The sequence below is a fragment of the Oncorhynchus mykiss genome, chromosome 23, assembly GCF_013265735.2.
Source record: "Oncorhynchus mykiss isolate Arlee chromosome 23, USDA_OmykA_1.1, whole genome shotgun sequence".
In the NCBI taxonomy this organism is placed as follows: domain Eukaryota; kingdom Metazoa; phylum Chordata; class Actinopteri; order Salmoniformes; family Salmonidae; genus Oncorhynchus; species Oncorhynchus mykiss.
In genome coordinates this window covers 58409474-58424473 of record NC_048587.1, presented here as the reverse complement: position 1 = coordinate 58424473, position 15000 = coordinate 58409474, and the positions used below count along the sequence as shown (strand labels likewise).

At 43.6% G+C, this 15000-nt stretch overlaps 1 protein-coding gene across 8 annotated transcripts in view; it reads left to right on the top strand.

Moving 5' to 3' along the window:
- Positions 1–15000, top strand: part of LOC110503044 (neurexin-1a) — a 738556-nt gene that overhangs the window by 342740 nt on the left and 380816 nt on the right. The window lies entirely within an intron of this gene.

Genomic DNA, 15000 nt, shown 5'->3' with positions numbered 1-15000 from the left:
TCTTGCTATGAACTCCACATTCCATACATTGAGTTCCACACGCTGTGTTGCATATATACATTGTATCTTGACTGAGTGGCCATTATGCCAGAAGAGTCGACTAAAGGTAAGTGTTGTCGTCATCATGGCGGCAACAACGAACACGTTTATTTGGGACATTGGAGCACTTTTCTTCTTCTGTCACTTTAGTACTGATGTCCTTTAGAACCACTCTGTTCTCATTAGCACTTATTATATTCCAGTCATTATATTCCAGTCATTATATTCCATGACAACTGTTCTATACTTTACATGCTGCATTTGAAAACTCATTATTATATTACCAGTAGCGGTGTGTGGGTAAAATCACTGGGGAAGCCAAGCCAGGAAAAAATGTGTTGTGATCATTTCGTTGTTTGCTCTATAACCTGGTAGTTCATATGCCACCATGATATATATATATACATATACATATAATTAAGTAAAACCACAACTCAAAATCTCTATCTCCATCCATGGCTAATTTAGGAATGGGCCAGTTTTAGCTAGCTAGCCACCGAAGGATAACAACACAACGAGATGCAAAAAATTATGTTTCTTTGGTCAATGACCTTTGGCTTTTGATGTGATGTGTTTGCTGTGAAGCCAAATCCAAACTGGCTTCCCTTGACCATTCACAGTTGAGCTCACTCAGTTTTGCTCAACTCTGATTGCCTATTATTTTATACAAAAAAATATTAAGGGAGGCCAAATGCTCTCTCTGTTCCCTTGTATTCAATGCTACAGGTGACAACAGTAGACTCTTTTTACCAGACAACATCAGATAGATGGTCTACACATACAGAGACAGAGTGGCGCTGTTTCGCTCATTCGGAAGCTTCCATCAGTGAGATATATTCAGCTTCTTGCCAATTGAAGGAAACTTATGAAGCAGAGAGACGAAATATACATTATACATTATTATTTTTCTTTTTTTATCTGTGAATTTTTTTATTTGCATCCATGAATACATACCACTGTAAATGACTGGGGCCTCTGGCAATACAAAGAGACAATGCTATTATACCCGAGAAGCGGGGTTTGGAGGATATATTGGCATGGTGTTTTTAGGCACCCGTTCCGCATTTATGGACGTGACCCAGTTGTTCAGTATTTTGTTCTGTATTTATGGACGTGACCCAGTTGTTCAGTATTTTTGTTCTGTATTTATGGACGTGACCCAGTTGTTCAGTATTTTTGTTCTGTATTTATGGATGTGACCCAGTTGTTCAGTATTTTTGTTCTGTATTTATGGATGTGACCCAGTTGTTCAGTATTTTGTTCTGTATTTATGGACGTGACCCAGTTGTTCAGTATTTTTGTTCTGTATTTATGGATGTGACCCAGTTGTTCAGTATTTTGTTCTGTATTTATGGACGTGACCCAGTTGTTCAGTATTTTTGTTCTGTATTTATGGACGTGACCCAGTTGTTCAGACTTTTTGTTCTGTATTTATGGACGTGACCCAGTTGTTCAGACTTTTTGTTCTGTATTTATGGACGTGACCCAGTTGTTCAGACTTTTTGTTCTGTATTTATGGACGTGACCCAGTTGTTCAGTATTATAAATGTTCCATTGCCATACTGGCTGGCAACGTTATTATCCTTTGCTTGTTAACTAGCCAACTATGGTTAAATACAGTCACGTCAAAAAGTGCAGCCAGAATAACAGCAAAGCAGTTGTTTTGTAGTTGGCTTCATTTGGATCCATCCATAGCAATGAGTTTATGATGTGTGATTTTGCCTGGCAGAGAAAATGTGCTCTCTTGTCAGGATGCTGTTCAGGCAAAAGAAAGACAATCCATGACATTCAGTTGATTTGATTTTAATAAATGAAACCCTACGTTGTTGTTGTTATCCACCACAGCTGACATAGCTCCATCAATCACATGTATTTTTAAATCAGCTGATGTCACAAAGTGCTAAACAGAAACCCAGCCTATAGCTATAGCTACTTATTGTATGTCACATTTATCTGTACATTCACTTGGACAGTGCATTGGTTGAAATATATGTAGGAGTCTGTGCTACTACTTCTGCTGCCTTGCTTCAGCCTTTTGGGTGTTGATGGTGCTGCAGTGTGGTCTTAGTTTTCGGCCTTGATGTTTCTCCAGCATTTTCTGTCTGTCAATGAGGGATGGCATTAGCTAAGGAGCGAACCTTCACACCGATGCCCACTCACTGACATAATCTCCCTCGCTTCTAAACCAGCCTTTTGTATGGCCAGTTTCTGGTCTTGAAACTGTGTTTCTGGTCCTGTGGTCCTGATGCTGTGATTTGTGTATGTAGTTGTTCCCACTGCCCTGCACGACTTGGGTAGAAGTGCTGCCAGATAGTTCCCACCCATCGGCTCTGATCGAGTCCCTGATACACTCTCCTCTTCTTGGGTGGAAATAAAATGCAAGGGAGTTCTCCAGGCATTTCGATAGATATTTCCCTGGTGATGCCATTGGGCATAGCTGGTTCCCTGGCTGCTCAAACATGAATCCCCTCTTGGACTCCCTGCCCCTCTCCCTTGGGTCCAGATGATTCATTGTGGCCTTGTTATACGCTAGTGTGTTGTATCTGAGACGGAATGCATTGTAAGAAATATTGTTTTCCAGCAGCCTAATTATGAGTCCAACTTAGAAATAACACAAACAGGCTATGAACAACATACCTTAGAAAGTTCTCGTCTGATTTTACAAGGAATGACTTTTAGTTGTCTGTTCCCCTCCTTGACCCAGATATATCTGGAGGTTCAACCACACTTTCTGGACCAGACCACTTGGTGTACCGGGATTCAGCGCCTGTGAGTTTTGGAGCTGGGCCATGTCCTTATCGGTGATGGGACGGTGGCTGTTTGTGATATATTTTCTTTGCTTTCTTATCTGTTTGATGTTGCCAGAAAAACAACCTGTCAACAGGACATAACATGTACTATGAGGCGTGACTGAATGGACACTACTGTAGTGAGCTGTATTGCCTTATATTAAAGAATGTTACTGCATCTCAAATGGCACCCTATTCCCTAGTGCACTACTTATGATGAGGGCCCATGGGGCTCTTGTCAAAAGTGCACTATTGGAATAGGTTGACATTTGGAATGCATACTTTGTTTCACTAGAGGGCAGAAGAGAGCTATTTCAAAGCAAAATACACTAATGCAATGAAATGTGCATTGTTATTGGTGCATTCTTATTGGTAAATCGGTGAATGGCTTGCTTGACCTGGCATTGGATGAACACATTTACATGCATTTCATTTTCATATGTTGTTGACAAGATAGTAAGTTGAAAGCTATTGTTCTAGATACAGTATATACACACAAACGTATGTGGATTCAGCTATTTCAGCCACACCCATTGCAGACAGATGTATAAAATCGAGCACACAGCTATGCAATTTCCATAGACAAACATTAGCAGTAGAATGGCCTTACCGAAGAGCTCAGTGACTTTAAATGTGGCACCGTCATAGGATGCCACCTTTCCAACAAGTCAGTTTGTCAGATTTCTGCCCTACTACAGCTACCCTGCTCAACTGTAAGTGTTATTATTGTGGAGTGGAAATGTCTAGGAGCAACAGTGGCTCAGCCGCAAAGTGGTAGGCCACAGAAGCTCACAAAGCGGGACTGTTGAGTGCTGAAGTACGTAGCGCATAAAACTTCTCTGTCCTCTTTTGTAACATTCACTACCGAGTTCAAAACTGCCTCTGGAAGCAACATCAGCACAATAACTGTTTTTCGGGAGCTTCATGAAATGACTTGCCTTGGCCGAGCAGCCGCATACAAGCCTAAGATAACCATGCTCAATGCTAAGCGTTCGCTGGAGGGGTATAAAGCTTGCCGCCATTGGACTCTGGAGCTGTGGAAACGTGTTGTCTGGATTGATGAATCACGCTTCACCAACTGACAGTCCAACGGATTAATCTGGGTTTGGCGGATTCCAAGAGAACGCTACCTGTCTCAATGGAAAGTGCCAACTGTAAAGTTTGGTGGAGGAATAATTGTCTGGGACTGTATTTCATGGTTCAGGTTAGGCCCCTTAGTTCCAGTGAAGGGAAATTTTAACGCTACAGCATACAATTACATTCTAGACAATTCTGTGCTTCCAACTTTGTGGCAACAGTTTGGCGAGGGCCTTTTCCTATTTCAGCATGACAATGCCCCTGTGCACAAAACTTGGAGGACATCCTCCGGAAGTCATAATTACTGTGTAAGTCTATGGAAAGGGGTGAGAACCATGAGCCTTCTAGGTTTTGTATTGAAGTCAATGGACACAGAGCACGGTAGCTAGCTGTCCTCCTGCTCCACCATGGTGCAACCCTACAGAGTGCTGTTGAGGCTACTGTAGACCTTCATTGCAAAACAGTGTGTTTTTTATTGACAATAAAATAAAATATATGAAATTCACTAAGGAGGATGGTCCTCCCCTTCCTGCTCTAAGGAGCCTCCACTGATATATATATATTTAATTTGACTATTTTCTACATTGTAGAATAATAGTGAAGACATCAAAACTATGAAGTAACACATATGGAATCATGTAGTAACCAAAAAGTGTTAAAAAAATCTAAATATATTTAATATTTGATATTCTTCAAAGAAGTCACCCTTTGCCTTGATGACAGCTTTGCACACTCTTGGCATCTTGTTGTCCATGAGAGTCTCACCTCACGTGTAACCCAAACTGTTTGGAAGTTACAGACAAAAGTTGGCAGATCGGCTGTACCAACTTCAGTCTCATCTTTCCGTAGAGGGGTCATACTAGTTTGTAGGCCAAACCATTCGGGCTACAGTGCCTTGCGAAAGTATTCGGCCCCCTTGAACTTTGCGACCTTTTGCCACATTTCAGGCTTCAAACATAAAGATATAAAACTGTATTTTTTTGTGAAGAATCAACAACAAGTGGGACACAATCATGAAGTGGAACGACATTTATTGGATATTTCAAACTTTTTTAACAAATCAAAAACTGAAAAATTGGGCGTGCAAAATTATTCAGCTCCCTTAAGTTAATACTTTGTAGCGCCACCTTTTGCTGCGATTACAGCTGTAAGTCGCTTGGGGTATGTCTCTATCAGTTTTGCACATCGAGAGACTGAAATTTTTTCCCATTCCTCCTTGCAAAACAGCTCGAGCTCAGTGAGGTTGGATGGAGAGCATTTGTGAACAGCAGTTTTCAGTTCTTTCCACAGATTCTTGATTGGATTCAGGTCTGGACTTTGACTTGGCCATTCTAACACCTGGATATGTTTATTTTTGAACCATTCCATTGTAGATTTTGCTTTATGTTTTGGATCATTGTCTTGTTGGAAGACAAATCTCCGTCCCAGTCTCAGGTCTTTTGCAGACTCCATCAGGTTTTCTTCCAGAATGGTCCTGTATTTGGCTCCATCCATCTTCCCATCAATTTTAACCATCTTCCCTGTCCCTGCTGAAGAAAAGCAGGCCCAAACCATGATGCTGCCACCACCATGTTTGACAGTGGGGATGGTGTGTTCAGCCGTGTTGCTTTTACGCCAAACATGTTTTGCATTGTTGCCAAAAAGTTCAATTTTGGTTTCATCTGACCAGAGCACCTTCTTCCACATGTTTGGTGTGTCTCCCAGGTGGCTTGTGGCAAACTTTAAACGACACTTTTTTATGGATATCTTTAAGAAATGGCTTTCTTCTTGCCACTCTTCCATAAAGGCCAGATTTGTGCAATATACGACTGACTGATTGTTGTCCTATGGACAGAGTCTCCCACCTCAGCTGTAGATCTCTGCAGTTCATCCAGAGTGATCATGGGCCTCTTGGCTGCATCTCTGATCAGTCTTCTCCTTGTATGAGCTGAAAGTTTAGAGGGACGGCCAGGTCTTGGTAGATTTGCAGTGGTCTGATACTCCTTCCATTTCAATATTATCGCTTGCACAGTGCTCCTTGGGATGTTTAAAGCTTGGGAAATCTTTTTGTATCCAAATCCGGCTTTAAACTTCTTCACAACAGTATCTCGGACCTGCCTGGTGTGTTCCTTGTTCTTCATGATGCTCTTTGCGCTTTTAACGGACCTCTGAGACTATCACAGTGCAGATGCATTTATACGGAGACTTGATTACACACAGGTGGATTGTATTTATCATCATTAGTCATTTAGGTCAACATTGGATCATTCAGAGATCCTCACTGAACTTCTGGAGAGAGTTTGCTGCACTGAAAGTAAAGGGGCTGAATAATTTTTCAGTTTTTGATTTGTTAAAAAAGTTTGAAATATCCAATAAATGTCGTTCCACTTCATGATTGTGTCCCACTTGTTGTTGATTCTTCACAAAAAAATACAGTTTTATATCTTTATGTTTGAAGCCTGAAATGTGGCAAAAGGTCGCAAAGTTCAAGGGGGCCGAATACTTTCGCAAGGCACTGTAGATGTGCAGAGATAGCCTCGAGCTAGGCCCATCTCCTGGCTATCCGAAGGAGTCCATCAGCCAATTCTTGGGCTACAATACCTCTTTTGCCAATTGGCCTATCCCTATACTGTCGACACGGAGCCCCGCCAATCCACCACGACCGGAATGCCGGCACAACCGTCCGAGGTGGTTTCAACAGGCTCTTCCATTGTGACTTCCCTGGAGGCCCATCTGCTTGCCCCGGCCCACTAGCTGTCTGAATCGACGTCTCTCCAGCTTGCCTAGCGTAGTAGCGACTACTGAATTGGCTCCCTTACTCATCTATTGCTTATCACTGGACCCTATGATCACACGGCTACACACGCCTCTCCCTAATGTCAATATGCCTTGTCTGTTTCTGTTTTGGTTAGTGATGATTGTCTTATTTCACTGTAGAGCCTCCAGCCCTGCCCAATATGCCTTAGCCCCCCCCCCCTCCACACTTCTCCTTCTCCCAAATCCAGACAAATTATATTCTGAAAGAGCAGTAAGTTCTGGATCCTTACAAATCAGCTGGGCTAGATAATCTGGACCCTCTCTTCCTATAGTTATCCGCTGAAATTGTTGCAACGCCAATTAATAGTTTGATCAACCTCTCTTTCCAATCGTCTGAGATTCCTAAATATTGGAGAGTGGCCGCGGTCATCCCCCTCTTAAAGGGGGGGGACACTCTGATCCAAACTGTTACAGACCAATATCCATCAAGCCAAGTGAACAAACAGATCACCGACCATTTTGAATCCCACTGTACCTTCTCCACAATGCAATCTCGTTTCTGAGCTGGTCATGGGTGCACCTCAGCCACGCTCAAGGTCCTAAACGATATAACAGGGTGCCACAAGGTTACTTTCTTGGGCCGATTCTTTTCTCTGTATATATCCATGATGTTGTGCTTGCTGCGGTGAATCTTTGATCCACCTCTACGCAGATGACACCATTCTGTTTACATCTGGCCCTTCTTTGGACACTGTGTTAACAAACCTCCAAACGAGCTTAAATGCCATACAACTCCCCTTTCGTGGCCTCCAACTGCTCTTAGATGCTAGTAAAACAAAATGCATGCTCTTCAACCAATTGCTGCCAGCACCTGCCCGCCCGACTAGCATCACTACTCTGGACAGTTCTGCCTTAGAATATGTGGACAACTATAAATACCTAGGTGTCTGGTTAGACTCTAAACTCTCCTTCCAGACTCACATTATGCATCTAAAATCCAAAGTTAAATCTAGAATTGGCTTCCTACTTTGCAACAAAGGCTCCTTCACTCGGGGCGGCAGGGTAGCCTAGTGGTTAGAGCGTTGAACTAGTAACTGGAAGGTTGTGAGTTCAAACCCCCGAGCTGACAAGGTACAAATCTGTCGTTCTGCCCCTGAACAGGCAGTTAACCCACTGTTCCCAGGCCGTCATTGAAAATAAGAATTTGTTCTTAACTGACTTGCCTGGTTAAATAAAGGTAAAAAATAAAAATAAATAAAATAAACTCATGCTGCCAAACAAATCCTCGTAAAACTGACCATCCTACTGATCTTTGACTTCGGGGATGTCATTTACAAAATAGCCTCCAACACTCTACATAGCAAATTGGATGCAGTATCACAGTGCCATCAATTTTGTCACCATAGCCCCATATACTACCCACCACTGTGACCTGCATGCTCTCATTGGCTGGTCCTTACTACATATTCGTTGCCAAACCCACTGGCTCCAGGTCATCTATAAGTCTTTGCTAGGTAAAGCTCCACCTTGTCTCAGCTCACTGGTCACCATAGCAACACCCACCCGTAGCACGCGCTCCAGCAGGTATATTTCACTGGTCATTCCCAAAGCCAACACCACTTTTGGCCACAGTTCTCTTCTGCCAATAACTGGAACAAATTGCAAAAATCGTTGAAGTTTGAGACTTATATCTCCCTCACTAACTTCAAGCGTCAGCTGTCAGAGCAGCTTACCGATCACCTCAGCTGTAAACAGCCCATCTGTGTATAGTCCATCCAACCAACTACCAACTACCTACTACTCATCCCCATATTTGTGTTTCATTTTCTGCTCTTTTGCACACCAGTAGTTCTACTTGCACATCCTCATCTTCACAAATATCACTCTAGTGTTTAGTTGCTAAATTGTAATTACTTCGCCACTATTGGCCTATTTATTGCCTTACCTCCTTAATTCATTTGCACACACTTCATACACATTTTCTATTGTGTTATTGACTGTACAATTGTTTATCCCATGTGCAACTCTGTGTTGTTTTTGTCACACTGCTTTGCTTAATCTTGGCCAGGTTGCAGTTGAAAATTGGGTTGCAGTTGAAACCTGGTTAAATAAAGGTGAAATAAAAATATAAATAATAATAACTAACAGCAGACTCTTACATTTCCTCAATGAAAAAATGATACCGAGGAACTGTGTTTTTTTTACCAAATTATCATTCGACAGACCACATTTTCACCCTGCACACCCTAAATGACAAACAAACAAATCAAAACAAAGGCAAAGTCTTCTCATGCTTTGTTGATTTCAAAAAAGCCTTCGACTCAATTTGGCTAGAAAATATTGAATCAGTTTTAGAACCTGAACATGTCTGCTCACAAACCAACAGATCACAACCTTCCATAACAAAGCCATCGCCTAAAGAGAGATGAACCTGGACAAGAGTCCCTCCCCTAAGCAAGCTAGTCCTGGGGCTCTTTTCACAAACACAAACACATCCCACAGATCCCCAGGACAGCAACACAATTAGACCCAACCAAATCATGAGAAAACTATAAGATAATTACTTGACATATTGGAATTAATTAACCAAAAAACAGAGCAAACTAGAATGATATTTGGCCCTAAACAGAGAGTACACCGTGACAGAATACCTGACCACTGTGACTGACCCAAACTTAAGGAAAGCTTTGACTATGTACAGACTCAGTGAGCATAACCTTGCTATTGAGAAAGGCCGCCGTAGGCAGACCTGGCTCTCAAGAGAAGACAGGCTATGTGCACACTGCCCACTAAATGAGGTGGAAACTGAACAGCACTTCCTAACCTCCTGCCCAATGTATGACCATATTAGAGACACATATTTCTCACAGATTACACAGATCCACAAAGAATTCGAAAACAAACCCGGTTTCGATAAACTCACATATCTACTGGGTGAAATACCACAGTGTGCCATCACAGCAGTAATATGTGTGACCTGTTGCCACAAGAAAAGGTCAACTAGTGAAGAACACACACCATTGTAAAAACAACCCATATGTATGCTTATTTATTTTCCCTTACAACACTGTGTATATACATAATATTACATTTGTAATGTCTTTATTATTTTGGAACTTCGGTTAATTTTTATGGAGAATGTGTTCTCAGTCAACTTACCTGGTAAAATAACGGATAAATAAATAAAAATAGTCTATTTCACTTTTGTATATTATCTACTTCACTTGCTTTGGCAATGTTAACATGTGCTTCCCATGCCAATAAAGCCCCTTGAATTGAATTGAATTGAGAGAGAGAGAGAGAGAGAGAGAGAGAGAGAGAGAGGATAGAGAGAGAGAGAGAAAGCGAGATGGTGAGACAAAGCGAGAAAGTTGGTAGTTGTGTGCACTGAGGGGTAGCCCAACAAACAATACTAATGACAATACTAACGTGTAAACAAATGCAGCAGAGAAATTGGTAGCAAGACAGTGCTAGAGGAACGATGGTGTCATTGTGCACCTCATTCAAACAAGCTGGTGACTAAACCCTGTGAAAAACAGTGTGTTACCAGTGTGTTACCAGTGTGATACCAGTGTGTTACAAATGTGATACCAGTGTGTTACCAGTGTGATACCAGTGTGTTGCCAGTGCCTCCCTCTCTCTGTAAAGAGCAGAAGGTGCAGTTGTTGACATGAGATCAAATCCCGGGTTGGCCGTTCAGGGATGGCCTATTTTACACAAGTTTAGTGGGGTAAAAATCTAATCTATGGAGTGTCATCAGTCACTGCTACCATATACAGACACTTTAGTGGTCACTTAGTCATGTGTGGAAGGTCTGACAGCAAGGAAATAGCATGAATCAGAATTGTACTGCACCATGGACCGCATTGACTAAGACACAGCTCTCCACACAACTGAAAAGCAGAAGACAATTGAAGACATGTTGAAACTCATCCAAACACGCTCCACCACGGTCCACACACGCTCCACCACGGTCCACACACGCTCCACCAAGGTCCACACACGCTCCACCACGGTCCACACACGCTCAACCACGGTACACACACGCTCCCCCACGGTCCACACACGATCCACCAAGGTCAACACACGCTCCACCAAGGTCCACACACGCTCCACCACGGTCCACACACGCTCCACAACGGTACACACACGCTCCACCACGGTCCACACACGCTCCACCAAGGTCCACACACGCTCAACCACGGTACACACACGCTCCACCAAGGTCCACACACGCTCCACCACGGTCCACACACGCTCAAACACGGTACACACACGCTCCCCCACGGTCCACACACGATCCACCAAGGTCAACACACGCTCCACCACGGTCCAAACACGCTCCACCAAGGTCCACACACGCTCCACCACGGTCCACACACGCTCCACAACGGTACACACAAGGTCCACCACGGCACACACACACTCCACCACGGTACACACAAGCTCCACCACGGTACACACACGCTCCACACACGCTCCACCACGGTCCACACACGCTCCACCACGGTCCACACACGCTCCACCACGGTACACACAAGCTCCACCACAGTCCACACACGCTCCACCACGGTACACACAAGCTCCACCACGGTACACACAAGCTCCACACACGCTCCACCACGGTACACACAAGCTCCACCACGGTACACACAAGCTCCACACAAGCTCCACCACGGTACACACACGCTCCACACACGCTCCACCACGGTCCACACACGCTCCACCACGGGCCACACACACTCTACCACGGTACACACACGCTCCACACACGCTCCACCACGGTCCACACACGCTCCACCACGGTCCACACACACTCTACCACGGTACACACACGCTCCACCACTGTCCACACACGCTCCACCACGGTCCACACACGCTCCACCACGGTACACACACGCTCCACCACTGTCCACACACAATAGCGAGAGAGAGGGAGGAATATAACTGTGGTTGCGTAACGCTGTGATGATAACCTTTACTAAAGCTGACACAACCATACACCAATAAACAGACTCTTGATCACTCAGAGATAAGGCATGATATGCACTGACTGATGCAGAAAGAAAACACAAAATATAGACACACTATAAATCCTATCACATGGACAATGAGACCCTTCACATCATGTCAGGTATAGAGACTGGGTTACTGACATAAGACAAATCATCTATCGCTCTCTTTGCCCTTTCTCCCATATGTGGTAACTTCTATATCCTCAACAATGATCTGCCCTAGTTAGACAACATTTTCTGGTGTCTGTTGATTGGGTAATATTCTCAAAGTGGGTATCGGTGCTAGTCAGTGAAATGGGCGCAAGTAGTTAAGGTCTGATGGTAGGGAAGCTACAGTATGTGTGATTTAATCCTCTAGAGTATAACATCACTGCAACTGAACAACTTGGTGAGAGCTGCCAAACTCAGAGGGCTATATTTTCCTTTGGCAAAGAGACCTGGACTGTGAGCTAGTTAAGCTAGCTGAGCTGGTAGACACCTGGGCTGTGGGCTCGGAAAGTTAAATTCAAATCTGCACCACGACTTATGTCGACTTATGTATGTAACTCTTCTTTAACAAGTTACGTGAGGGTGAACTTTAGATTTATCAGAGATTTAGTTACACACACCACACAACAATGCAATGCACAGTATCGAAGCATCAGTTATTTAGAATAGTGTCATGCACTAGTTTACAGCACAACTGTCTCAGCGAGTGTGAAATGAAGCCCAGAGCTGTTATGATAAAAGACAAGCTGTTCAGTAGGATATCAGAGAGGAGTAAATAAGAATCCCTTATAACATGCCCCTTCAGACAGCACAAAATTGCCTCTTGAACCTCACGAGGCTAAAGAAATGTGGCTTGGCCCCTAAGACAAACCACTGAGAGCATCCGGTCGGCTTGTATGACCACTTGGTACTCCCTGGACATCTACAGCACCTACAGGAAGGACAAGACCATCATCAAGAACTTCAGCCACCCGAGCCACGGCCTGTTCACACCACTACCATCTAAAAGATCATGAAGGAGCTCAGCCACCCGAGCCACGGCCTGTTCACACCACTACCATCTAAAAGATCATGAAGCAGCTCAGCCACCCGAGCCACGGCCTGTTCACCCCGCAACCATCTAAAAGATCATGAAGCAGCTCAGCCACCCGAGTCACGGTCTGTTCACACCACTACCATCTAAAAGATCACGAAGCAGCTCAGCCACCCGAGCCACGGCCTGTTCACACCACTACCATCTAAAAGATCATGAAGGAGCTCAGCCACCCGAGCCACGGCCTGTTCACACCACTACCATCTAAAAGATCATGAAGGAGCTCAGCCACCCGAGCCACGGCCTGTTCACACCACTACCATCTAAAAGATCATGAAGGAGCTCAGCCACCCGAGCCACGGCCTGTTCACACCACTACCATCTAAAAATGTATCAAGAACCTAGGACAGTACAGGTGCATCAAAGCTTGGACCGAGAGATTGTGAAACAGAATCTATCTCTAGGCCATCAGACTGTTATACAGTCACCACTAGCTGGCCTTCACCCAGTACCCTGCCCTGAACCTTAATCACTGTTACCCGGTACTCTACCCTGCACCTTAGAGACTGCTGCCTATGTACATAGTCGTTGAACACTGGTCACATTAATAATGTTTACATACTGTTTTAGCCACTTTATTTGTATATACTGTATTGGCTCATCCTATATAACTACTGCTGTACAGAACTGTTCTATTCACATACTGTCCATACTGTCTATGAACACCATTATATATATACGTATATATATATATATATATATATATATATATATATATATATATATATATATATATAGTGCCTTTGGAAAGTATTCAGATCCCTTGACTTTTTCCACAATTTGTTAAGTTACAGCCTTATTCTAAAATGGATTACATCTAAACAAAAAATATCCCGTAATGAGAAAGCAAAACCAGGTTCATGGAATGTTTGCAAATGTTTTAAAAATAATAAACAGAAATACCTTATTGACATAAGTATTCAGACCCATTGCTATGAGATTCGAACTTGAGCTCAGGTGCATCCTGCTTCCTTTGATCATCCTTGAGACATTTCTATAGCTTGACTGGAGTCCATCTGTGGTAAATTCAATGCAATTGGACATGATTTGGAAAGGCACACACCACTCAATATATGTTGGAGCAAAAACCAAGCCATGAGGTAGAAGGAATTGTCCGTAGAACTCAGAGACAGCATTGTGTCGAGGCACAGGTCTGGGGAAGGGGACCAAAAGATGTCTGCAGAATTGAAGGTCCCTAAGAACACAGCGGCCTCTATCATTCTTAAATGGAAGTAGTTTGGAACCACCAGGACTCTTCCTAGAGCTGGCCGCCAGGCCAAACTGAGAAATCAAGGTCGAAGGACCTTGGTCAGGGAAGTGACCAAGAACCCAATGGTCACTCTGACAGAGCTCTAAAGTTCCTCTGTTGAGATGCAAGAACCTTCCAGAAGGACAACCATCTCTGCAGCACTACCAATCTGGCCTTTATGGTGGAGTGACCAGACGGAAGCCACTCCTCAGTAAAAGGCACATGACAGCCTGCTTGGAGTTTTCCAAAAGGCACCTAAAGACTCTCAGACCATCAGACTATTTGGCCTGATTGCCAAGCGTCACATCTGGAGGAAACCTGCCACCATCCGTACGGTGAAACATGGTGGTGGCAGCATCATGTTCTGGGGATGTTTTTCAGAGGCAGGGACTGGGAGACTAGTCAGGATCGAGGCAAAGATGAATGGAGCAAAGTACAGATATCTTTGATGATATCTTTGACGAAGGTTCACCATCCAACAGGACAATGACCATAAGCAAACAGCCAACACAATGCAGGAGTGGCTTCGGGGCAAGTCTCTGATTGTCCTTGAGTGGCCCAGCCAGAGCCCGGACGTGATCCCGATCGAACATCTCTGGAGAGATCTGAAAATAGCTGTGCAGCAACGCTCCCCATCCAACCTGGCAGAGCTTGAGAGGATCTGCAGAGAAGAATGGGAGAAACTCTCCATATACAAGTGAGCCAAGCTTCTAGCGTCATACCCAGGAAGAATTGATGCTGCCAAAGGTGCTTCAACAAAGTACAAAGTAAAAGGTCTGAATACTTATGTAAATGTGATATTTACGTTATATACATATATATATATTTAACGTAAATATCACAAAGCAGGTTTTTAGAAATATTTGCTAATATATATATATATATATATATATATATTATGCTCGGTCAATGTGGGGTATTTAATACATTTTAGAATAAGCCTGTAATGTAAGAAAATTTGGAAAATTCAAGGGGTCTGAATACTTTCCGAAGGCACTATATGACCAAAAGTAT